Source organism: Bombina bombina, chromosome 7 (assembly GCF_027579735.1).
Source record: "Bombina bombina isolate aBomBom1 chromosome 7, aBomBom1.pri, whole genome shotgun sequence".
Classification (NCBI taxonomy): Eukaryota; Metazoa; Chordata; class Amphibia; order Anura; family Bombinatoridae; genus Bombina; species Bombina bombina.
The window spans coordinates 517,872,513-517,897,109 of record NC_069505.1 but is presented as its reverse complement, the minus strand read 5'-3'; the positions used below and the strand labels follow the sequence as shown (position 1 = coordinate 517,897,109).

Below are 24,597 nucleotides of genomic sequence, written 5' to 3'. Positions count from 1 at the left end.
TTGTTAGCCATACAGTACTGTGTGAGCCAGTCCTGATATTGTGCAATCAGTGGGTTTCCCTTGTTAGACATACAGTACTGTGTGAGCCAGTCCTGATACTGCGCAGTCAGTGGGTTTCCCTTATTAGCCATATGATCAGCTCTGATCGATCAGGAGGTGATCCTACATTACACATCCAGTACTGTCTGAGGCTGTTCTGGTTGTGTGCAGTTAGGGGGATCCTCTATATTACACATCCAACAGGTCTTAGCATATCCTGATAATGTGCAGTTAGTTGGGGGGTCACCTACTTTAGACACCCAGCACGGTCTGAGTCGATATAATGTGCAGTCAGGATGCCCTGTGGCTGTGTATTCTGAACCTGCCCTGATAAAATGCAATGTGCTATTTACACCACATTCAGAACTTTTATGTTATGAATTACTTTGCAGGACAAATACAATATTTTTGTTTGGGGATGGAATCAGGGGAGAGAACAATGAACTGTGTGAATGATTTAGTGTCCCCTTTGTGAGTATTGTTCTCTCAAGGTACTAAATCTGAATTATCTGATTCACTTATGACATTGGTCAGTCCCTGTCGTTCCCCCTTTGTCTGATAAGCCATTAACAATGTGTACTGTCTCCCCAGGGAGCCTAAACCTCCCCAGGCTACATTTCTGAAGTTGGTGGGAAAAAAAACTCTGTACATGTGAAGAACAGACCTGTGAGGTTAGGAAAGCTCTGTACGTGTGAAGAAGAGACCCGTGAGGTTAGGAAAGCTCTGTACATGTGAAGAACAGACCTGTGAGGTTAGGAAAGCTCTGTACGTGTGAAGAAGAGACCCGTGAGGTTAGGAAAGCTCTGTACATGTGAAGAAGAGACCTGTGAGGTTAGGAAAGCTCTGTACATGTGAAGAAGAGACCTGTGAGGTTAGGAAAGCTATGTACGTGTGAAGAAGACACCTGTGAGGTTAGGAAACTCTGTACATGGGAAGAAGAGACCTGTGAGGTTAGGAAAGCTCTGTACATGTGAAGAAGAGACCTGTGAGGTTTAGGAAAGCTCTGCACATGTGAAGAAGAGACCTGTGAGGTTAGGAAAGCTCTGTACATGTGAAGAAGAGACCTGTGAGGTTTAGGAAAGCTGTGTACATGTGAAGGAGAGTCCTGTGAGGTTTAGGAAAGCTGTGTACATGTGAAGAAGAGACCTGTGAGGTTTAGAAAAGCTCTGTTGTGAAGAAGAGACCTGCAAGGTTAGGAAAGTTCTGTGCATGTGAAGAAGAGACCTGTGAGGTTTATTAAAGCTCTGTACATGTGAAGAAGAGACCTGTGAGGTTTAGGAAAGCTCTGTACATGTGAAGATGAGACCTGTGATGTTTAGGAAAGTTCTATATATGCGAAGAGACCTGTGAGGTTTAGGAAAGCTCTGCACATGTGAAGAAAAAAACCTGTGAGGTTAGGAAAGCTCTGTACATGTGAAGAAGAGATCTGTGAGGTTTAGGAAAACTCTGTACATGTGAAGAAGAGACCTGTGAGGTTAGGAAAGCTCTGTATATGTGAAGAAGAGACCTGTGAGGTTTATTAAAGCTCTGTACATGTGAAGAAGAGACCTGTGAGGTTTATTAAAGTTCTGTACATGTGAAGAAGAGACCTGTGAGGTTAGGAAAGCTCTGTATATGTGAAGAAGAGACCTGTGAGGTTTATTAAAGCTCTGTACATGTGAAGAATAGACCTGTGAGGTTAGGAAAGCTCTGTACATGTGAAGAAGAGACCTGTGAGGTTAGGAAAGCTTTGTACATGTGAAGAAGAGACCTGTGAGGTTAGGAAAGCTCTGTACATGTGAAGAAAAGACCTGTAATATGTTAGTTTCATTAATCTCACATATTAGGTAGTTTGGCCTACTGTACCCCCTCCCCCACGAATTGTAACAACAATTTGACAGCACTGTTTCTTTCATGGGATGGTGACAATGACATGTTTCCAGGATTCTTCTTTGGAATTTCCTTTAAATGGTTACGCATGGGTGATTAATGACCCAACAGTAACTAAGTATATAAGACAAATACTAATTTATCAGATAAGATTGTCCTGAGGGGTTTAATGAGTCAATGGGACTGAGTGGGGGTAGGTACAGATCACACAATTTACAAACATTTTAAAAACAATAATAAGACAACATGTCAGTTTAGTAGCAATTTTATATCAACTTTTTTTGACAACATGTTAAAGTTAAAAAAAAAATAAAAAAACAGGTACAGATTTACCCTTATTGAGTATATACAGTTATACAATTGAATCATACACATGCAATATATTTATGATCAGTGCATATAGATACTTTATAGAGCTAAACAATGTGGTGTACTGATGGTCAGCATGCAGAAATATAAAGTGGAATCAATATGGTGTTCTGATTAGAACAGATACTCAGTGGAATTATACAAAGCTGTGTATATTCATGGTCCACACATTTAGATACTCAGTGGGACTATACAATGCAGCAAAGCATATAGATACTAAGTGAAACCGTATAATACAACAGTATTCGCGGTCAGTCCATATAGATACTCAGTATAATAATTCTACAATGCAGTGTATTCATGATCAGCACAGATACTCAGTGGAACTATACAGTGCAACAAACTAATTACTATAACAAAGATACTTGCTGAAACCATAAATATGTGGTGTATTCATGGTCACCGTTTATAAAGATACACTGTATATAAAAAGGTACTCATAAAAGCATACAGATACTCATTAGGATTACACAATGCTGCATATTAATAATAAGAGATGTACAATATGTATAATCATTATCATTGGTATATAGATACTCAATTACACAAAGTGACACTCATTATTAACACATTTAAAGGGATATGAAACCCAAACAATTTATTTTCTAAGTTAGACAGAGAATACACTTTTTTTAAAAAAAAAAAATTCCAATTGTTCTTGTGGTATTCTTTGTTAAAGAGATACGTAGGTATTCGAAGCACTACATAGCAGTAAATAGTGCTGTCATCTAGTACTTGTGCAAATGGATAATCCTTGCACAACTGCTGCCATATAATGTCCCAGACATGTGTATACATCTAAAACTTTGGGGCTTAGTTAGGAGTCTGAAATTCAGCGCAATGTTATTTAAAATAAGCAAAACTATACATTTTTACAAAAACACTCCGAGATGGGCTATATAAATAGATAATCTACAAAACATTTATGCAAAGACAAATCTAGCGTAACTTGTCCCTTTAAAGGGACACTCAATCAAAATTAAACTTTCATTATTCAGATAGAGCATGACATTTTAAACAACTTTCCAATTTACTTCCATTAACTAAATGTGCACAGTCTTTATATATTTAATCTTTTTATGCATTTGTGAATGGCTGATGGCTGTCACATGGTACGTGTATGCATGTGTGATTGGCTGATGGCTGTCACATGGTACAGGGGGAGTGGAAAAAGACATAACTTTAAAAATTGTCAGAAAAAAAAAAAATCTACTACTCATTTGAAGTTCAGACTAAGGGCTCGATTTATCAAGCCTCTACGGCAGCAAGTTCTCTCAAGAACTTGCTCGCCGTGATTTATCAAGCAGCGGTCACCAGACCGCTGCTTCCCTAACATCTACGCCACCTCTAATGTGGCGAAATTCAATCTCCTCGGTCGAGTCCGACCGAGGAGATTGACAGCTCCTGCCCGCGCGTGATTGGCTGTGCGCAGGCAGGGGGCGGGATTGCACGCGAGCGCAAAATTGCGCTTGTCTGCAATGTTAATTACCCGCTGGTAATTTCGCCCCGCCACAGGCGAGCTGAGGCGTACAGGGGCGCATATACGTGCCCCTGTACACCTCAGCGTTGATAAATCTAGTACACATTCAAACAAAACAAAGTCCAAGCACCATCCACTCTTTGCTTGATTTTTGTATACACCTGTGTTTGGTGTGTCCACCGGAATATATATAACACCTTGGCTCATTCACCTATTATATTTTAAGCAATCTTTGCTCTGTACCATAATAGTAGAGTATTATCTGTATTGTATTCCTGCAGGTCAACAGTTCAATATAGGAAGAGATAAATTTCGTCTTACCACTATACTGGGTCTCAAGGCTGGGTACGTATTCTTTCCGTCTGTAAAAAATAGGGGTCGGTCCACAGGAGCTGTATGGGCTCTGGTGCCTAGCTCCCTCCTCGATCCCTCTATTGGCGACTAGGAAACGACCAGCAATCACACTGTATGAGCGCCCCGTCTTTACACCCGTATCGGTCCACAGGAGCCGTTACCTGCTCGGTCTTGCTCCCTCCTCGATCTGTGATGTGACGGTCTCTGCTGCTCAGGCTTAATTCTTTACTTTTCTTCCTCAATCAGTTGCCGCAAAAAGGCCTCCGGTGTTTGCCGGTTACACACCCTTTGCTTTTCCACAGGCTCTGACTTCACAGTTTAACTCAGTCTGTGCTCTCTCGAAAACGCCCCATACTCAGTATACAAACAAAAGTTCAATGAGGAGCACCAGACCGACTTGCTTGGAATAAAACTTAGCTTAGCTCATTTGAAGTTCAGACTAAGGGCTCGATTTATCAAGCCTCTACGGCAGCAAGTTCTCTCAAGAACTTGCTCGCCGTGATTTATCAAGCAGCGGTCACCAGACCGCTGCTTCCCTAACATCTACGCCACCTCTAATGTGGCGAAATTCAATCTCCTCGGTCGAGTCCGACCGAGGAGATTGACAGCTCCTGCCCGCGCGTGATTGGCTGTGCGCAGGCAGGGGGCAGGATTACACGCGAGCGCAAAATTGCGCTCGTGTGAAATGTTAAATTACCCGCGGGTAATTTTGCCCTGCCACAGGCGAGCTGAGGCGTACAGGGGCGCATATACGTGCCCCTGTACACCTCAGCGTTGATAAATCTAGCCCAAGTGCTATTGCATTGTCTTGTTATCTTGCATTTGTTGATTATGCAAATCTACTGTGTTGACTGGTCCTTTATAAGTGTATTAAATGTTCAAACATTCAAATGTTTTGCCGTGTCTGAATATTATAAAAATCCAATTTTCTTTAGCAGAGATTGAGAAATCCAAATAAAAATAAAATAAAAAATAAAATAGTTTTCATTTTAAACAACTATCTAGTTAACTTCTGTTTTGCTTCATTTTCTTGTTATCCTTTGTTGAAGGAGCAGCATACACTACTGGGAACTATATCTGAACACACTGTGAGAGCCAATGACAAGCGGCACATATCTGCAGCCACCAATCAGCAGCTAGCTCTTGGTAGTGTACTGCAGCTCCTGAGCATATACAGGCAAGCTTTCAGCAAAAGATACAAAGAGAAGGTAGCAAATTAGTTAATAGAAGTCTATTGGAAAGTTGTTTAAAATTGCATTCTCTATCTGAATCACTTTACTGTCCTTTTAATGAATAGGTCTGGCCAATCGTTCTTGGTTCAACTCAGATTCCTTGCTACTTTCAGATTGTCTTGTTTACTTGGGTACATAAATAATGATACCCGATGGCTCCAAGAAAGTGGGGTCATCAATTTTTCATTATCAAATTCTAGTGCTAGTCATAATTTGCATACCTCTAGCTCATTGCACATTTTATCAACTTTGTCTGCCATTATGTTAAGTTAGTTTAAGCAGCTCTTGTCCATTTATCTGTCTATTTTTTAAATGGTTTTATTTCACCCCTTGTATGTCTTATCTCTGTAATATTTATTTTTTTATGTGTTTTTTTGGTTTCTGCATGATTGACCCTTAGCTTAAAATGTCCATAAATGTACCCTCCCACTCATTAAACACACTTTTGCTGGGCCATCGCTAACCAATATATCTCTCTCCTTCAGCTTGATTTCAAACACATCCTCTCTCAGAACTCAGAGAAAATACACAGACTTTTACACTCAACTGCTTCAATTGCCCTCTAACTTACTACAGGTAGCCTTCTGGAAAACAGCTTCCCTCCCACCCCAAGCTCATTTCCTCATTTATAGATAGTCTCCCACACAACTTTCACTCTCCTGAAATGACAAGTGCAAACACTGATCAGCACATCCTTCCATTCCCTTAACCATATAGAATACACAGTACTTTTGTTATATTATGTTTCATATACCTTTTGTTCCCTTATGCAATTGTTACAGTAATTCTGTGTCTTATGTTTTTAACTGGTTCCCAATTCTGTAAAAATGCTCAATATATGCCTATTCCTTTTTGCTACCCTTTGTCTCTATAACAAACTACACTATTCAATTACTCCTTCTCCCTCTCCACCTGCACTGTTCATTAGCCCATCTCTCTTAAACTCACCTTACTTTTGTACTCATGAACTTTACCTATTCCTAAACACTCTCTCTCTCCCCTGCAGCTCATCTCAAAAGCAGTCTCACTACTGCAAATCTGTATCTCATGTCACTCTCCCTCTTGCTTCTACTGACATCTCCCCTAATCCTTGTCCCCAACCACTGACAAACCGTGCACACCCATGTGTACCATCCCATAGACTCAGAAAACAAAACTCTGCACACCTTACTCACATTCCTCTTGCATCTAAAGCCACTACCCCTTTCACTTGTGCACTCTGGAACTCTCGCTCTGTTTGCAACAAGCTCACTTCTATACATGACCTCTTTATCTCCCGCTCCCTCAACCTTCTGGCCCTAACAGAAACCTGGCTCTCTCCCCTAGACACAGCATCCACTGCTGCTCTGTCACATGGGGGTCTCCACTTCAGCCACACTCCTAGGTCTGGTAATAGACAAGGAGGTGGTGTAGGTATTTTACTTTCCTCTCGTCGCACCTTTCAACAAATACATCCTCTCTCTTCCCTCATTTTTCCCTCATTCGAAACCCACATGATTTGCTTATTCTCCCCTCTCTCTGTACGTGTTGCAGTCATATACCGACCCTCTGGCTCCTCAACTCAATTTCTAGATCACTTGGCTGCCTGGTTACCCTATTTCCTTTCCTCAGACACCCCTGCCCTCATTCTTGGCGACTTCAACATCCCCCTTAACAATCCCACTGCCTCATCTGCTAAACAACTTCTGCAACTCACGTCCTCTTTCGGTCTGTCACAATGGACTGATTCTCCCACTCACAAAGACGATCACTCTCTTGACCTGATCTTTAGCTATCAATGCACTCTCTCAAACTTCTCAAACTCCCCTTTCCCTCTTTCTGACCACCATCTCCTTACTTGCAACATATCCTCCCTTCCTACAACTCTCCCACCTTCTACTCCTCACACCAAACTTCACAGAAGCATTATGTCTTTAGATCGGCAACAACTTGCTAATTCCCTTAAGCTGCTCCTCTCGTCCTTCTCCTCCTTTTCCTGCCCTGAACAATCTGCCACTATAATTCCACCCTTATATCCGTCCTTGACAAACTCGCCCCTCTTACCACTGCTCGGAAATCACACACTCATCCCCAGCCCTGGCATACTCCTCTGACACGGTACCTATGCAGATGTTCCCGTACTGCTGAACAGCATTGAAGAAAATCACGGAGTTCAGCTGATTTTCTTCATTACAAATTCATCTTGAACTCCTACTACTCTGCCCTTAATCTCCACAAGCAACACTACTTCTCTACTCTTATCTCTAATCTTTCTTCAAACCCAAAAAGTCTGTTCTCCACTTTCAATACTCTCCTCCGCCCTCCCCCACTTCCTAATACAACTTCTCTGTCAGCTCAAGACTTTGCCAGTCACTTCATTAACAAAATTGACTCCATCAGACATGAAATCAGCTCTCAACATAATTCCATTCTCTCCCCCCCTCAAATGCTCTCACTCAACCACAACCCTCATAACCTGAAACTTAGTTCATTCTCCCCTGTTACTGAGGAAGAAGTTTCAGCACTTATACTGCGCTCTCAACTCACTACCTGTCCCCTTGACCCTATCCCCTCACAGCTACTCCCCTCCCTCTCTGCTACCCTTACCTCTATACTAACACACATTTTCAACCTCTCCCTCAGCACTGGTACATTTCCCTCATCGATGAAACATGCACTGGTCACACCTATCCTCAAAAAACCTTCCCTTGATCCTACCTCCCCATCCAACTACCACCCTATTTCCCTCCTCCCTCTTGCTTCAAAGCTTCTCGAAAAACTAGTATATGCACGCCTATCCCATTTCCTTACATTAAACTCCCTTCTTGACCCGCTGCAATCTGGATTTCGTCCCTATAACTCCACAGAGACAGCTATTGTTAAGGTCGCCAACGACCTACTTACAGCTGAATCAAAAGGCCACTTCTCTCTGCTTATCCTCCTTGATCTGTCCGCAGCCTTTAACACTGTCGACCACCCTCTTTTGCTCCAAACCCTCCAATCCTTCGGCATCTGTGACACAGCCCTTTCATGGCTCTCTTCCTACCTATCAAACCGTACCTTCAGTGTAGCCTTCTCTGGGGCCTCCTCTGCCCTGTCACCACTTTCTGTCGGAGTACCGCAAGGCTCTGTCCTCGGTCCCCTTCTCTTCTCAATCTATACATCATCACTAGGTTCCCTAATTAAGTCCCACAGTTTCCAATATCATTTGTATGCCGATGACACCCAAATCTACTTCTCTGCACCAGACCTATCTCCTTCCTTGCTAACCCGTGTCACTAACTGTCTTTCTCACATCTCTTCCTGGATGTCCTCTCACTACCTCAAGCTAAATCTCTCCAAAACTGAGCTCCTCATTTCCCCCCCTTCTTCCAAAATCTCCACCCCCAATCTCTCTATAACTGTCGACAACTCCATCATTACCCCTACCCCGCATGCCCGATGTCGGAGTCACATTTGACTCAGATCTTTCCTTCACTCCTCACATTCAGTCCTTGGCTAAAGCCTGCCACTTCCACCTTAAAAACATCTCTAAAATTAGACACTTCCTTACACAAGACACAACTAAGATTTTAATCCACTCTCTCATTCTTTCCCGCCTTGATTACTGCAACTCTGTCCTCTCTGGTCTTCCCACCTGCCGCCTAGCTCCTTTACAATCCATAATGAATGCCTCTGCCAGACTCATCTTCCTTACATGTCGCTCTTCATCTGCTGCACCTCTCTGCCAATCCCTTCACTGGCTTCCTCTTGCCTCTAGGATCAAACACAAAACTCTCACTCTTACATACAAAGCCCTCAACTGCACTGCTCCCCCCTACATCTCAGACCTTGTCTCCAGATACTCTCCCTCCCGTCCCCTTCGCTCTGCTCATGACCTCCTACTCTCCTCCTCTCTTGTCACCTCATCACACTCCCGTTTACAGGACTTCTCCAGACTGGCTCCCATCTTGTGGAACTCTCTGCCTCGCTCCACAAGACTCTCTTCTAGTTTAAAAAGCTTCAAGTGCTCCCTAAAGACTCTACTATTCATGGATGCATACAACCTACGCTAACCTTTCCTAATACCAGTTCCTCTCCTCCATTGCAATCCCCTGAACCCCCTTAGCATGTAAGCCTAAAAGTCCAGCTGTTTGTAGATCACCTTCTTAAGAGCTGACTACAACAGTGCAACTCTTGGCAGGGCCCTCTACCCATTTGATCCCTATAATTGTTTTGTTGTACTCCCCCTTTGTTTATAGCGCTGCAGAATCTGTTGGCGCTCTACAAATAACCGATAATAATAATAATAATAATAATAATAAATAGTGACAATACATAAGGCAGCCACTGCTACATATTTCATTCACCTTTTGGCACAAAATCCAAAGCTTTAGAGTCATTGGACCTCCAGTGTAAGGTCTATCACTCATCACAATAAGTACATTGTTAAGGATTTTAGTTCAACTGTTGGTGGATCAAAGCTGTGAAACTGTTGTGTTCGGTCAATTTTAGCTTTTGAAAAGTGAGATTTTTTTTTTTCTTCAAGATATAATGGATTTGTTAAAAAAATAAATTAAAAAGGCACATAAAACCCCAAATTTTTCTTTCCTGATTTGGATAGATCATACAATTTTTAACAACTTTCCAATTTACTACTATTTTCAAATTGTCTTTGTTTTCTTGTTATCCTTTGTTGAAAAGCCGGAAAGTTCAGGAGTGTGCATGTGTCTGCAGCAATATAATGGCAGCAGTTATACAACAATGTTATACATTAGCAAGATCACTAGATGGCAGCACCATTTCCTGTCTTGTAGTGCTCCATATATGTGCATGCTACCTATCTACATAGTAACATAGTAGATGAGGTTGTAAAACGACCGAAGTCCATCGAGTTCAACCTATACAAAAAGCTCCAGTTAAGCTTAAATAACCCCACTAAAAGGTGATCCATTTAATACTAGCAATCATATCCATGGATTTTGTTTATATACAGAAATGTATCCAGACTATTTTTAAATGTGCATACAAAGAGAGAAGCGCTCTACCAGGAACGAACAACAGCTCAGTGGCTTGTTCTATGGCGATTTACCACCCGGAAGCAGCCTCTTTTAGACCAGTGTGCTTTTCACAGAAGAAAACTTTCCTGAAGTATATCAGTCTGATCCCGCCAAGTAAGGTCAGTCCAGCCCCGAAATACCAGGCAATTCTCCTCTGAACAAGGAACATGACAACCCCAGACGATCGTTTCGGCCTTCTATGGGCCTCGTCAGTGAGGTGCAGCCACATTCCTCTAAGCACACTGGGCAAGGAGTCCACGTCTGGTTTCCCCCATCACCCATAGGGAGACTTCCCCAGGGTCATAATAATTTGCATACAAAGAGAGAAGCGCTCTACCAGGAACGAACAACAGCTCAGTGGCTTGTTCTATGGCGATTTACCACCCGGAAGCAGCCTCTTTTAGACCAGTGTGCTTTTCACAGAAGAAAACTTTCCTGAAGTATATCAGTCTGATCCCGCCAAGTAAGGTCAGTCCAGCCCCGAAATACCAGGCAATTCTCCTCTGAACAAGGAACATGACAACCCCAGACGATCGTTTCGGCCTTCTATGGGCCTCGTCAGTGAGTATTTTTAAATGTATCTATGGTATTGGCATTCACTACCTCCTTTGGTAATGAGTTCCACAATGTTATTGCTCTTACAGTGAAAAAACGTTTCCGTTGAAGGAGATTAAATCTCCTTTCCTCCAACCTTAAATTGTGACCTTGTCACAAACAATTTTCTTGGAATAAACAGAGCTTCTGCCATCTTTGTATATGGCCCTTAAATATATTTATATAAAGTAATCATGTCACCTCTCAAGCACCTTTTTTCTAAAGGAAACAGACCCAGTTTGGCTAGCCTCTCCTCATAGCTTAAATTCTCCATTCCCCTTATTAGCTTAGTGGCCCCCTCTCTCTGAACCGTTTCTAGTTCTGCAATATCTTTTTTTGCGATCGGTCCCCAGAACTGCACTCCATACTCAAGGTGAGGTCTTACCAGGGCTTTATATAGTGACAGAATTATGCTTTCCTCCCTTGAATAGATATTTCATTAACAAGGAATGAAGCAAATTTGACAATAGAAGTAAATTCGAAAATGTTTTTAAAATTGTATGCTCTGTCTAATCTTGAAAGAAAAAAAATTGGGTTTCATGTCTCTTTATAGTGATAGGAAAGTCAAAATTAAATGTGCAAGAAACAGATAAAATTACTTGCTCTAAGACACTTTTAAAATCACTTTCAAGTGTGCTTTGTTCTCCTGGTATCCCTTGTTGAAAATTAATATGCACATATCTTACACTAGTGAGAGCTAGCTGCTGATTGGTGCCTGCATAGATTTATTTCTTGTGTTTGGCTGCCAGTCGTGCAATGCTGTTCCTTCAGCAAAGGATAACAAGAGAATGAGGAATAGTTGATGATAAAAGTAAATTTGAATGTGGTTTTAAAATTGTATGTTCTATCCATTTCATGAATGACATTTTTGGGGTTTCCCCAATACAGTAGAATGGCATAATTAATAGCAAGTGCATAATAATAAGACAAAGCAATATCAAATCAGATTTTTTTTTTACAATACCCCCCTTCCCCCATTTTCTGGCCTACTGTATCATGTGACAATCATTAACCAATCACAGACTACTACATACACACACACAGTGAACTTGTGCACATGCTCAGTAGGAGCCAGTGCCTCAGAAATTTGATAATTGAAGTCAATTAAAAAGTCTTTTTAAAAATGCTCTCTTTCTGAATCATGAAACTTGAATTTTGACTTTACTGTCCCTTTTTAAATTTGCTCTATTATTTGGTCATAGGCTTCCCTGGCTGTAAGGTGTCTGTCACTCCCGAACCATCAAAAACACCTCTGGCACAAGCTGTGGCACAAAAATGCCACTTGACAACAAAGGTTTTAGAGGCTTTTCCAGTTGTTTAATTGTGCAGCTGAACAGAAAAGTAGAAAAAAGTATTTTGAAATTAAATGAAGTGTTCAAGGAGTTCGAAAACGAATGGAAAACAATGTTGAACACTTATGCGTTCATGCCCCTCCGCTTACACACACTCTCTCGACAATATACAAAATACTGACTTCAAATCCACCCTTATATTCCCCCATTCCTAGAAAAGTGTGAAGAGGACTTGGGAATAATAATATTACCGCAAACACAGATGGTATCTTACCCCAAATAAACTTCACCGCCTCTTTCATAACAAATCCGATCTTTGCTGGAGATGCGGCCATAAAGATAGTAATATGGTCCACACGTGGTGCAAGTGCAACACAATACAAAATATTTGGAGAACAATTATAGGAGACATAAAAACAATGTTAGATACCCAACTCACACTAGATCCCTTGGTGTGGTTATTAAATAAACTAAACATGTGCGATTTGGTTTGTCCGAATCGAAATTCGGACGAATTTTGTCAAATTCGGATCGATTCGAATTTCCGAATTGCGGCAGTGCCGGATCTACTGAATAAATCTGAATCAATTCGAATTTATTTGGATGGATTTGGATGGCCATGTATTACACTAGTATTGTACAGTATACTAGTGTAATACACAGCACATCCCACTTAACAGTGCCGAAATTCACACGAATCCGAAAGAATCCGAATGAATCCGAAACAAATTCATTCGATTTCTTCCGAATTCGATTTCTTCCGAATTCGAATCGATCCGAAATTCGAATCGGTCCGAACCAAATTTTTCGCGGCTGCACATGTCTAAAATAAACCTCCAAATATTAAACACAAGTCTTACTTAAAATTGTTCTACGTTATGACAAACAGTGCAAAATACCTATTAGCTAAAAATTGGAAAAGTAAAGAGGCGCCACCCTTGTCAATGTGGACACAACGTGTATCAGAGTTTTTAGAATTAGAATATTATATCAAAAACACGAAAATTGTCATCTACGCAGAAATGTTGAATATGTGGGAACAACATCTCAAAAACAAAACTACATCCCCAAATAAATAGATTAAATCTCTCTTCCAGCAAACACCCCTTAGTCTCATGGAACCAATCCACAAGGGGTAACACCAAACATTCCTATCCCAAATCAAAGCTATGGATATATTGCTACAAAACATTAATAACAAGGCACGACTGAGTTGTCTCAAAAGAAAAACGATTAAATTTGCTCTTAAACAGATTATAAAACAGCCTTCTTTAACTTTTCTTTACTTCTTTACCAACACATTACTTACTTATAACACTATGATTTGTAAACTGCTTACGCAACTGTCATGTATTAGAAAACCAAGTTAACCATAAAAGAAGGTTTTCCTGTTTACTTTCCAAACTCTCTTTGTTATCGACATAAAAAATCTACTGACTAAACTGTGTAACCACTGGAGAGCTGTGCCTCCTATACTGTCAAAAATGTCAGAAATGGCAGTAAAGTCAGTTGGAAGGGGAAAAAAAAAAAAAAAAGGGGAAAAACGAATGTAAAACATTTCATCTTGATCCCTGTAATAGGCGGCAAAATCATTGTTCCAATAAAAAGATTTGAAAGTTGTAATCACACACTGATTTTAAACTTTTGTTGTTGTTAATTTCAGATTTTATTTTTAATTACATATCTTTTCTATAGGATAAACAAAAATACACACTTAGTTTAGAAAATATCTAATGGCTTTTCAAGATAACCAAAGTCTATAGGGATTGATGTAGATAAATCATAGTCTAAAGCATTATATTATTGTACTGTTGCTTGCATATAACAATGAGTTTAAGCCTTGCAAATAAGTTAAACACATAGTTAAAGTCCAGAGCAGCAATTAACTATTGGGAGTTAGCTGAACACGTTTGGTGAATCAATGGCAAGAGACATTTTATGTGTAGCCACCAGGTATCTACCAGTAGAGACAGTGGAAGGCAGAATAGCCCGTAACAAACATAAGAATTAAGGCCCTTAGGAGTGTGATAGTTGTGAAGTGGCAACACTGTTGCATTGGTGTGGGTGGGGATTTGGCTTACCTATAAGAAGTCAGGTTGCAGGCCCCAGACCCTCTTTCCAGCTGGTCTTCACAGCTTGTAGGATCTTCATTGTCTGGTAAAGCAGTCTGCTGCAGCATGGATAGTTCTTCAAGATCTTCCAGGGCATCTGTGAGGAGTGAGGAGTTAATGATTGGCGATTTCGACTCAGAGGAGGATGTGGTTCCGCCATCTCCGGTGATCCATACCCCGATTCTTTCCCTTTACCCCAAGGTTCAAGGTTCAGGTAGTAGTAGTAGTAGTAGTAAGTCCCCCTTCCCTTGGTCCCATTAGTGGCGGGGCGCTTGTAGTGGGCTCTCCCGAGGCAGACCCATCTTCTCTCCCCTCAACCGGTCAGCCGGCAGTTGGGCCCGGGGTCGGCGTTCCCCCTACTCAAAATTTGCCCCCTGATGCGCATCTCGAGGGTGCATAGTTGGCTGGAGTGAGTGTGAGCACTTCATACTTACCTCCACCATCGATCGGCAAGTCAGTTTTGGCCGCGGTGGCGCTCTTGCAGTCGCTTGCATCGGTTCTGGTGGGCGGTGGTCCTCCCTCTTCAGTTACAGTTGTCGGTGGTCATCCTCATCCATCTCCTGGTAGTCGGGCGGATCTTTGGCCATGCGGGGGTGGCGGCCATTCCTCATGACATCACTTCCAGTTTTGGGCACTTCTGGTGACGTCACTTCTGGAAACGCCATTCGGCAACCAGGAAGCAAGTGGTTAGCATCCTCTTCTCCTCCGGGGTCCTCAGGTAAAAAAAAAAAAAAAAAAAAAAAAAAAAAAAGGAGTGCCCTGGGGGGGGGGGGGGGGGAGGCGAGGCACAGGGCCTCAGCGCTCATGTGCAGCAAAAGGGGTGGCCAAGTCCGGGGGGGCAGTGTACGAGTGTACAGGGTAGTGCTCCACAAGGCAGAGGCCTTGCAGTAGGTGACCGGGTTGGCGTTCATGAGCAGGCTGCAGGCCTGACTAGGGTCCGTCAGCTTATCAGTCGAATGGTTTAGATAGGCAGCCTTCTACATGTCAGGCAGTCAGTGAGGATCGGGCACGAGGCCCTACTGTTTGCGGAACTTTGAGGCCTAGTAGGAGTCACACAGTGTCCACGCCGCAATGCACGAGAAGCACATCACGTGGCGCGTGCGGGTGTGCCTCTGGGGTATCTCTCAGCGGCTCTAAAGTTGGCGCTACAACTAGGGCTTCGGCCAAGAAAGGCTCAGGCGCTCTACCTAGTTTATGCTAAGTGATGGAGGTAGATTCAGAACAGGGCCTTCTCGGCAAGTACAGTTTGCAAATGCAGTGCTTGATACGCAAGAGGGTGGTGTGCCTGATTGTATGGAAATAGTGTGTGGCACGGAATGCATATTCAGCAGTCAGGGAGGCTTAGAGTCTGTTTGAACTGGGGCAGTGTGGGCCTTGACTTCTTTCGTGGTATTTCTCTCTCCCAATTCTCATTCAAGGGAATCATGGAATCGCAGGGAGCGAGTTCTACCGAACACTCTGGTCCGGGTTATCATGCCGAGGAGGAGCAGAGCTGTCAGAAGCAGCTCTCGACTTCTGCCGGTCCCCAGCAAGTGCAGCGTCCATTGGGAACCGGTAAGACATCTTTGATTTCTGGGCTCAAGGGGCTTAGCTTATCTTCGGATGATTCTGGGTCAGAAAGTTATAGGTCACTGGGGTTGGAGGCCAATGGTCAGAAAAGAATGTATAGGATGATGAAATGGTTGGTAGAGGAAAGGAAGGCCATGGGTCTGCCCCTCCCCCCTTGTTCGTCTCACATGGAACCCTGTGTTCAGTTGCCGACACCTCCCGCACCAGCGGGGGTTGTGGGCCCTGAGGCGACATCGAGATGGAAGGCGGCTATGTATGAGGATACGTATTCGTGGCCCTCATTCAGCCTACACAAGCATCTCAATACAAAAATGGTTAGAAGGATCCAGGAGGGTAAATAATGTTCAAATGTTTGAGCTCTCTGCTGAAGCCTACCGCCAAAAAAAAAGGCAGAGGATGGCACAGGCCCCAAAAAAATTAAGTTGCTCAGTGTGTCAGAAGGTAGGGAAGAAAGAGACCACACTAAAGATCCCCTGAATCCCAGTAGCAGTAGACATAATTGGACCTTTAGCCCAACCTAGTCCCACTGGGAAGAAGTAAATACTTACAGTGGTTGAATATGCTACCCGGAGGCAATCCCTCTGGCCAATATCCAAGCAGAGACAGTGACAGATGCAATAATCCGGATATTCACCAGGGTAGGCTTACCCCGGGGAGTGATCTCCGACCAGGGAACCCAATTCACTGCAAAGAGCACCCGGCAGTTGTGGAAGCTATGCGGGATAAGACCCCTGCACAGCGCTCCATATCATCCCCAGACTAATGGTCTATGTGAGTGGTTTAAAGGACCTTGAAGCAGTTGCTCAGGACATTCTTGTCCACTCACAAGGACTGGGAGATTCCTGCCGCACCTCCTCTTTGCATATTGAGAGGTGCCCCAGGATACCATCGGTTTCTCCCCATTTGAATTAGTGTATGGCCAGAAGGGGACCCCTACACCTAGTGAGAACCCATTGGGAGGGGCCCGCAGAAGAGGAAGAACCATCCGCTGTGGAGTACGTCCTCAATTTCAGGGACCGACTGAAGGATCTCGCTGACAGGGTGAGAGAGAACCATCAGGTCGCTCAAATAAAACAAAAATGGTGGTACGACCGGAATGCTCGTACTCGGGCCTTGACAGTAGGGCAGAAGGTCTAAGCTCTGAAGCCTGTCAAAACAGACAAGCTACAGGCCTCATGGGGCCTTACCGGGTGGTGGAACAGCTGAATGACACCACCTACCTGATAGCCAAATGTTCAGATGACTGAGTCTGCTGGACCTTTCATGTGAACATGTTAAAAGGCATACCTCGAAAGGAAACAATAGGTAGCCGCCATCTGTGCTCCGGCTGTGGAGGATTGAGAGTCTTCCCATGCCGGAGCTCACCGGGCAAAATGAGACCCCCAAGGAGTAGCTGACATACCCCTAGACGAGAGGTTAGAGACTGGACAGAGAGAGCAAGTGCGGCGACTCCTCGAAGACAGACGGGATAAGTTCTCCACTGTCCCTGGGTACACCGCAGCGGCCATACACAGAGTAGAGACAAGCCCCACTACGACAGGCAGCCTACAGGGTCCCAGAGGCAGTCAGGGACAGTATGCACCGTGAGCTCAGGGAAATGTTGGACCTAGCTGTTGTTGAACCGTCCAACAGTCCCTGGGCCTCCCTGGTGGTGTTGGTACCCAAGAAGGACGGGACTACCCAGTTCTGCATTGACTACCATAAGCTCAATGACAGAACCACAACCGACACCTATCCTATGCCCCAAGTCGATGACCTATTAGACAGAATCACTTGCGGCCACTTCCGGACCACCCTCAACCTCTGCAAGGGATACTGGCAGATCCTTTTAGACCCCAAGTCCGTCCCCAAGTCTGCTTTCATCACCCCATTCGGCCTCTACCAGTTCAAGGTCATGCAGTTTAGGATGAAGAACGCCCCAGCTACCTTCCAAAGGATAGTGGATCGCCTTTTGGATGGCCTCCAGGACTATGCTTGTGCATACCTGGACAACATCGCCATCTATAGCAACACCTGGGAGGACCATTTGGTCCACCTAGGCATTATTTTAGATTACATCAGGGCCTCCGATCTGACCCTGAAGCCAGACAAATGCACCAAAGGACGCTCGGAGGTCCAGTACTTGGGCCACTGAGTGGGTTGTGGAAAGCAGAGGTTAGAGCCGCCCAAAATTGAGGCAGTGGCGAACTGGCCAACCCCCAAGACCAAAACACAAGTCCTAGCTTTTCTAAGAACTGCCGGGTATTACCGTAAATTTGTCCCAAATTACAGTGCCTTGGTCAAGCCCGTGACTGACCTAACACGCAAGCGACTCCCCTGAAAGGTCATGTAGTCCCCAGAATGTGAGACTGCCTTCCAGAGCCTCAAGTCTGCCTTGATCTCTGCCCCTGTCCTAGCTGCTCCTGACCCCACCAAACGTTTGTGTCCACACAGATGCCTCCATGCTCGGGTCTGGACAGTCCTAAGTCAGGCAGACGAGGAGGGACAAGAACACCCGTAGCTTACATCAGCCAGAAGCTGTTGCCCAGGGAAGTAGGCTACGCGGCGGTGGAGAAGGAGTGCCTGGCCCTAGTGTGGGCCCTTATAAAAATTGCAGCCCTACCTCTATGGGAGGCCTTTCACCGTCCTCACGGATCATAACCCCCCTCGTATGGTGTAGAGTGTCTGGGGTTATTGGATGATTGCTGCGGTGGAGTTTAGCCCTGCAGCCCTTCAACTTCGACATTCAGTACAGGCTGGGAAAGAGCAATGGAAATGCTGATGGACTTTCCCAGCAAACAGAAATGGAATAGCTCCTTGGACAGCCCCAGGCCGACTCGTGTGTGGATCTAACTGGGTCTGCCAAACTCTAAGGGGGGAGCTGCACGGATACCGGGCTGCAGGGGTTAAACCTCCACCACCTACTACCTCACCCCCCTCCTGTTTTTAAGCGGATTTGGGCTATTTGAAAGCCACTGCAATCTCCCAGTCCTTGGATTTACTTTGTTTATGGGTTACACATCATCAGAAAAAGAGATGGTCCCTGACCGCCCAGTCCCTATCTGGCCGACCGGGCCCCTGAAACTGCCGGTCAGCCACATCATCCCGCATACCTGGTCTCCCTTACCTCAGGGCTCTGCTCTTTCGGGGATTGGTACCCCTTGGGGAGAGCAAGAGGTGGAGTGATTGCCGGAGGGAACTCCCTTGGGAACCGGGGGTTCTGGACCCCTCTACAATCCCCACTCCCCAGTGGCCTTCCCAGTGTACGTTCAATCAACCATAGCTCCGGCCGCCAGTCATGGATCATGTCGCTTTTTAGACTGTAGCAGCTGGGGACTGAGGGCTTCCGATAGACACCCTGGAAGTGCTGCCACTCCCCCGGGATCACCATCCTTATACTGCTAGACACTATGGGACAATGGACTCTAGGGATGGCGCAGCCTGTCTGGAGGGGTAGGAAATTTAGGGGAGTGATAAGGCTCTTATCTTGATGAGATTTTTATTGGGAAAACACAGTTTTATATACACAGAGTTCTTGTTTCACCTGAATGCTAGTCTGTCTCGTTATTTGGGTGGGCTCCTGCTATAATCACTCTTCTTCGCTACATAGCAGCAGGTTCCAGGTATTGGAAAGATCTTTGGTGGAGCTACCTAGTCAGGGTAGCCGGGTCCCATCACAGGCTAATTCAACACCTTTCTTTTCCCAAAAGGGTGGTCCGTGAATGATGCTATCTCCGCCGAACTTAGTTCGGTACACTACCAGTCCTTTGCTAATGCTCTTTCTATAGTCAAGAGGTAAAGGGGGCACTACTGGCGAAGCTGGATGTGGAATTCGGCTTTTGGCTCTTCCCCATCCACCCCTCATCCTTTCACCTCATGGGGTGTTGGATTGAAAGCGAGTACTTCATAGACAGGTGCCTTCCTATGGGTTGCTCCATTTCTTGTGCCCATTTCGACGCTTTCAGTAGTTTCCTGCACCTGACTATTGCTGCGGTTGCCGGCTTTAACGGTCTGTCGCACTACCTGGATGACTTCCTGTTGGTAGGCTGCTCTGGAAGAGGACAAGATGCAAGATCCTTGTACCTGCTTTATTTTCCTGGGAATCTAAATGGACTCCAAGGCGATGCAATGCCGTTTACCTGAGGACAAAATTGACCGCATGTGTGGGCATCAGGTCCATAAAAGGACCTACAGACCCTTCTGGGTCTTTTGAATTTTGCTGGTAGAGTTATTCCCATGGGGAGGATCTTCCTCAGGTGGCTCGAACACCAATTGTGCGGGGCTCGGGCTCAAACACATAGGTTTCGTGTGTCTCCTGAGATGGTGGACGACCTGGGAGGTGTGGGAACAATTCCTGAGTCACTTCAACAGGATCTGCATGTTAAGGAGGGACGTTTCTTCCAACGCAGCAATTCAATTGTTCACTGACGCTGCAGGGTCTCACGGGTACGGTGCTTTACTGTGCGGGCAATGGAGTGCCGGCCTGTGGCCTCAGTCGTGGATTGACATGAGGCTAGTAAAAAACATCTGTCTATTGGAACTTTTCCCCATCATAGTGGCCCTCGAGATATGGGGCGATTAGCTTCACGAACCGCAAGGTAGTTTTTTGGACAGACAACATGAGCGTTGTCTCTGCAATGAACAACCTTATGTCAGGGTCTCCGGCGGTAGTAAGATACTTGAGGCTTTTGGTGCTGAGGTGTCTGCACCTGAACATTGTATTCCGTGCACAACATGTCCCTGGAGTGCATAATAGGATTGCTGATGCACTCTCCCGCTTTCAGTGGGAAGCCTTTTATACTTTAGCCCCTGAAGTGGATCTTGACGGTTGTTCTTGTCCTGATTACTTATGGCAGGTGGCGCTGGATGGTGACCCCTAATAATGATGATCTGATCTTTGTTGGCTCCCTCTACCGGGAACACCTACGTAAGACACTGGTTTGAATGGATCGCCTTCTGTGACGCCAAGGGACGGCTGTCCTGTGATGGCGACCAATGAGGTCTCCTTGACAGGATCGCTGAGCTACGAGGTAATGGTGTGTCTAAAGGGGCGGACAGTTCCCGACTGACCACCGTTTCAAGGAGAAAGTTCCAAAAAGTATATTTGTTTGCTAGCAAACGCAGGCTTACTCCCGGGCTGTATACACTCTGTGTCCTCTGTGAGTGAAATTACAGCCGTAGTGGGATGAAGTCACTTATATGGGCGTTGTCTTAGATCGGCCGTCTGATTGGTCCTAATTGCGGATCAGCTTGAGAAGGTAGTGGATGGATTCACAAGACACTCTCACTTTAGAACATCTTTCTCACTCTGGGCTGAATTCTCAGCTGAAAGGGGTAAGCCTGCGTTTGCTAGCAAACAAATATACTTTTTGGAACTTTCTCCTATGGCAGGTGGTGCTGGATGGTGACCCCTAATAATGATGATCTGATCTTCGTTGGCTCCCTCTACCGGGAACACCTACGTAAGACACTGGTCTGAATGGATCACCTTCTGTGACGCCAAGGGACGGCTGTACTGTGATGGCGACCAATGAGGTCTCCTTGACTGGATCGCTGAGCTACGAGGTAATGGTGTGTCTAAAGGGGCGGACAGTTCCCGACTGACCACCGTTTCCTTCTTTTGTAAACTATGGCTGCTATTTTTGTTACAACTATGAGGGTGGCAGAAAGAGCTGTGCCTGGCTTTCTCTAGTGGCGGTTGGCCCGCGCCCCGGTTTGCCATCAGAGGTAGGCCCCAGACCCTCTTTCCAGCTCGTCTTCACAGCTTTCCTCCCTCCCTTGAATCTGGTAAGACGGCAATCTTTAGGTTGAGCATCACTATGGTGTTCAGCAGGGGTCTGAGACCGGATGAGAGCTACAATGCTCGTTTCCTTAGGTTCAAGGACGGTAGTTTTGACTCCCCAGGTAGTGGCATGCACATGCGCCTAGTCACACCTGGTCCTACTGGTCTTGAGTTTTTAATTTACACCTGGTTAGGCAGTTGGCCCGCGCCCAGGTTTGCCATCAGAGGTAGAGTGACGGCTGCCCCAGGGGGAGAGTGGTGTCCGCAGGTGCGCGCATGGGGTCCCTCCCCCATTTGACATTGCTGAGAACTCCCTAAGCCCTTCTGCATGCAGCTAAGCTACACTTGTGTCGGCATTCACAGGCACGGCCCATCTTCGTAGCAGGGGGTTGCTTACTCTCCTAGCTAGATTGCCGCCACCTGGTGTAGGTTTGCTTTGTTGCTTTCAGACGGTTCTCATGTTTCATAATAAACGTGACCCACTGGTCTTTTCCCACACTCTGTGTCTTGTGTTTATAAGTTATTGTTATGGTTCAGTCAGTTCTATAACTTATGTTATATTACAGCAAGCCGGGGACAAAGGGCATTTAAAAAGGACACTGAACCCAATTTTTTTTCTTTCGTGATTCAGATAAAGCATGCAATTTTAAGCAACTTTCTAATTTACTCCTATTATAAATTTTTCTTCGTTTTCTTGCTAACTAATAAGGCATCTAAGCTATTTTTTGTTCAGTTCCCTGGACAGCACTTGTTTATTGGTGGGTGAATTTATCCACCAATCAGCAAGAACAACCCCGGTTGTTCACCAAAAATGGGCCGGCATCTAAACTTACATTTTAGTTTTTCAAATAAAGATACCAAGAGAATGAAGAAAATTTGATACTAGGAGTAAATTAGAAAGTTGCTTAAAATTGTCTGCTCTGAATCACTAAAGAAAAAAATTTGGGTTCAGTGTCCCTTTAATTACTTATGCACGGCTGCTCCTATGCCTACTAGATATGCTGCATATTTTTGACAATCACATATAAGTAACAAGGCAATGTCAATAATGGAATATATATATATATATATATATATATATATATATACACACACTGTATATATAATGTGTGTATGTGCTCCATTTGATAAAGGTTCAGATTGGAACCGAAACGTTATGGGTTAAGGCCCTTTTGTTTTCATCAAGTACCTTATGGATTAAAGACTGATTGATATAGCATCCTGCGTTGCCTGCTTTATTCCAGTATTACTATACATCCTTGGCCAGGTTTGTTTTACTGGGGACCGTGTATATAGGTAGCCCTCAGTTTACGCCGGGGTTAGGTTCCAGAAGGAATGGTTGTAAATCGAAACCGTTGTAAATTGAAACCCAGTTTATAATGTAAGTCAATGGGAAGTGAGGGAGATAGGTTCCAGGCCCCTCTCAAAATTGTCATAAGTAACACCGAATACATTATTTTTAAAGCTTTGAAATGAAGACTTTAAATGCTAAACAGCATTGTAAACCTAATAAAATAATCACACAACACAGACTTCACTTGCATTTTTCTGCAAACAGTTCTTTCTATGCATTCCAATCTGGACTGATTTATAGACAGGAAGATCTTGTTCCTTTGAAATCTGCTCGATAGCTCAGGTCTGGTTAAACTGATTAATTTCAGCTTGCTTGGCTTTGCTGCAACACAATGGGACAGCTCCACCTACTGGCTATTTTAATAAATGCACTGCTTCTCAATACTTTTCAATAGCAGTCACATGACTGGAAAAAAAGGTTGTTATTCTGAAACGGTGTAAATTGAACCGTTGTAAAACGAGGGCCACCTGTATATGTATTTTAAAATCCCCCCCCCACATACACATTTTTATTCAGGATATCACACTGCACAGTGAATTATTGGACAAATTAACATCCTTTTTGCTGCAATTGTTTGTTTGTTTTTTTAATAGCCAAGCTCCACCCGTTATTTGCCTTATCAGGAGAAACCAATCTGGCCTTTAGTCAGCAGACAACATAAAGTTAGAATTGCATTGCTTTGCAGTTGTAATCTGATAAAGCCATTTATGGACAGATATGTAGCAGGGTTTGCCTTGATAAGTCAGCAGGGTGCATTTTAAAGTTCTCAGAATAAGAAATTGCTCACTTTGCAGAGCTCAATAACATGAAAAGCGACAAAATAAATAATGCACATACAACACAAAGTTGGTTCATTACACATAACCAAGCATTTTATATGGAATGCTTAAAGGGTTTACTGTTCCTTTAACATATAAACTTCTACATAGCTTTGTTCTGTAGATAATTTCACTAGTCTAGTGGGATCTAACACACTTTGATGAATACAAGTTAGAGAAGCATCTTATAACAAAATAAAATACAGCACCTTAAAATAAAGGCTACCAGCAGCACATGAGAACACAAACAAACCCGTATTTCCTTTTGAGACATACATTTTAAGCAATATACACCACACCACATAAATATTTACTTACCTTAAAAAAAATTGATTTTAAAACACCAAAATGTATCAACTTATCCCTGAGCTCACCAGATCTTGTGAGAACCGATGTGTCATATGGTTGTGTTTTGGGTGAAAAAAAGGAAACTTAACAAGTAATGTTTCCCCTCCCAAACCATTCATAGGATTGTCTCTCCTCCCCCGTCTCCCTGGCCTGTTCCTGCAAGCAACTTGTTTGCCATATTTAGCATTTTTGCCATTTTTAACTCCTTCATCACTGAGATGCTAAAGCATTGTTTATTTTATTGATTATTTTTTAATGCTGATTATAACAGGGAGTTAATAATGAAAACAACAAAATGATAAAAAAATAAATAATTATAAAAATATATTTTTTTGTGAACATATTCGACTGCTGTTCATGTCTGGCATGTACACATGAGAAATCTTCAG

At 43.9% G+C, this 24,597-nt stretch overlaps 1 protein-coding gene across 1 annotated transcript in view; it reads right to left on the bottom strand.

Moving 5' to 3' along the window:
- The window catches only part of LOC128666945 (G-protein coupled receptor 4-like), a 43,501-nt gene extending 19,171 nt beyond the window's left edge, over positions 1 to 24,330 (bottom strand). Inside the window, exon 1 of the mRNA XM_053721766.1 lies at positions 24,179 to 24,330. The gene's annotated coding sequence lies outside the window, so the exon portion shown is untranslated. The remainder of the gene's footprint in view (positions 1 to 24,178) is intronic.
- Positions 24,331 to 24,597: the final 267 nt, after the last annotated feature.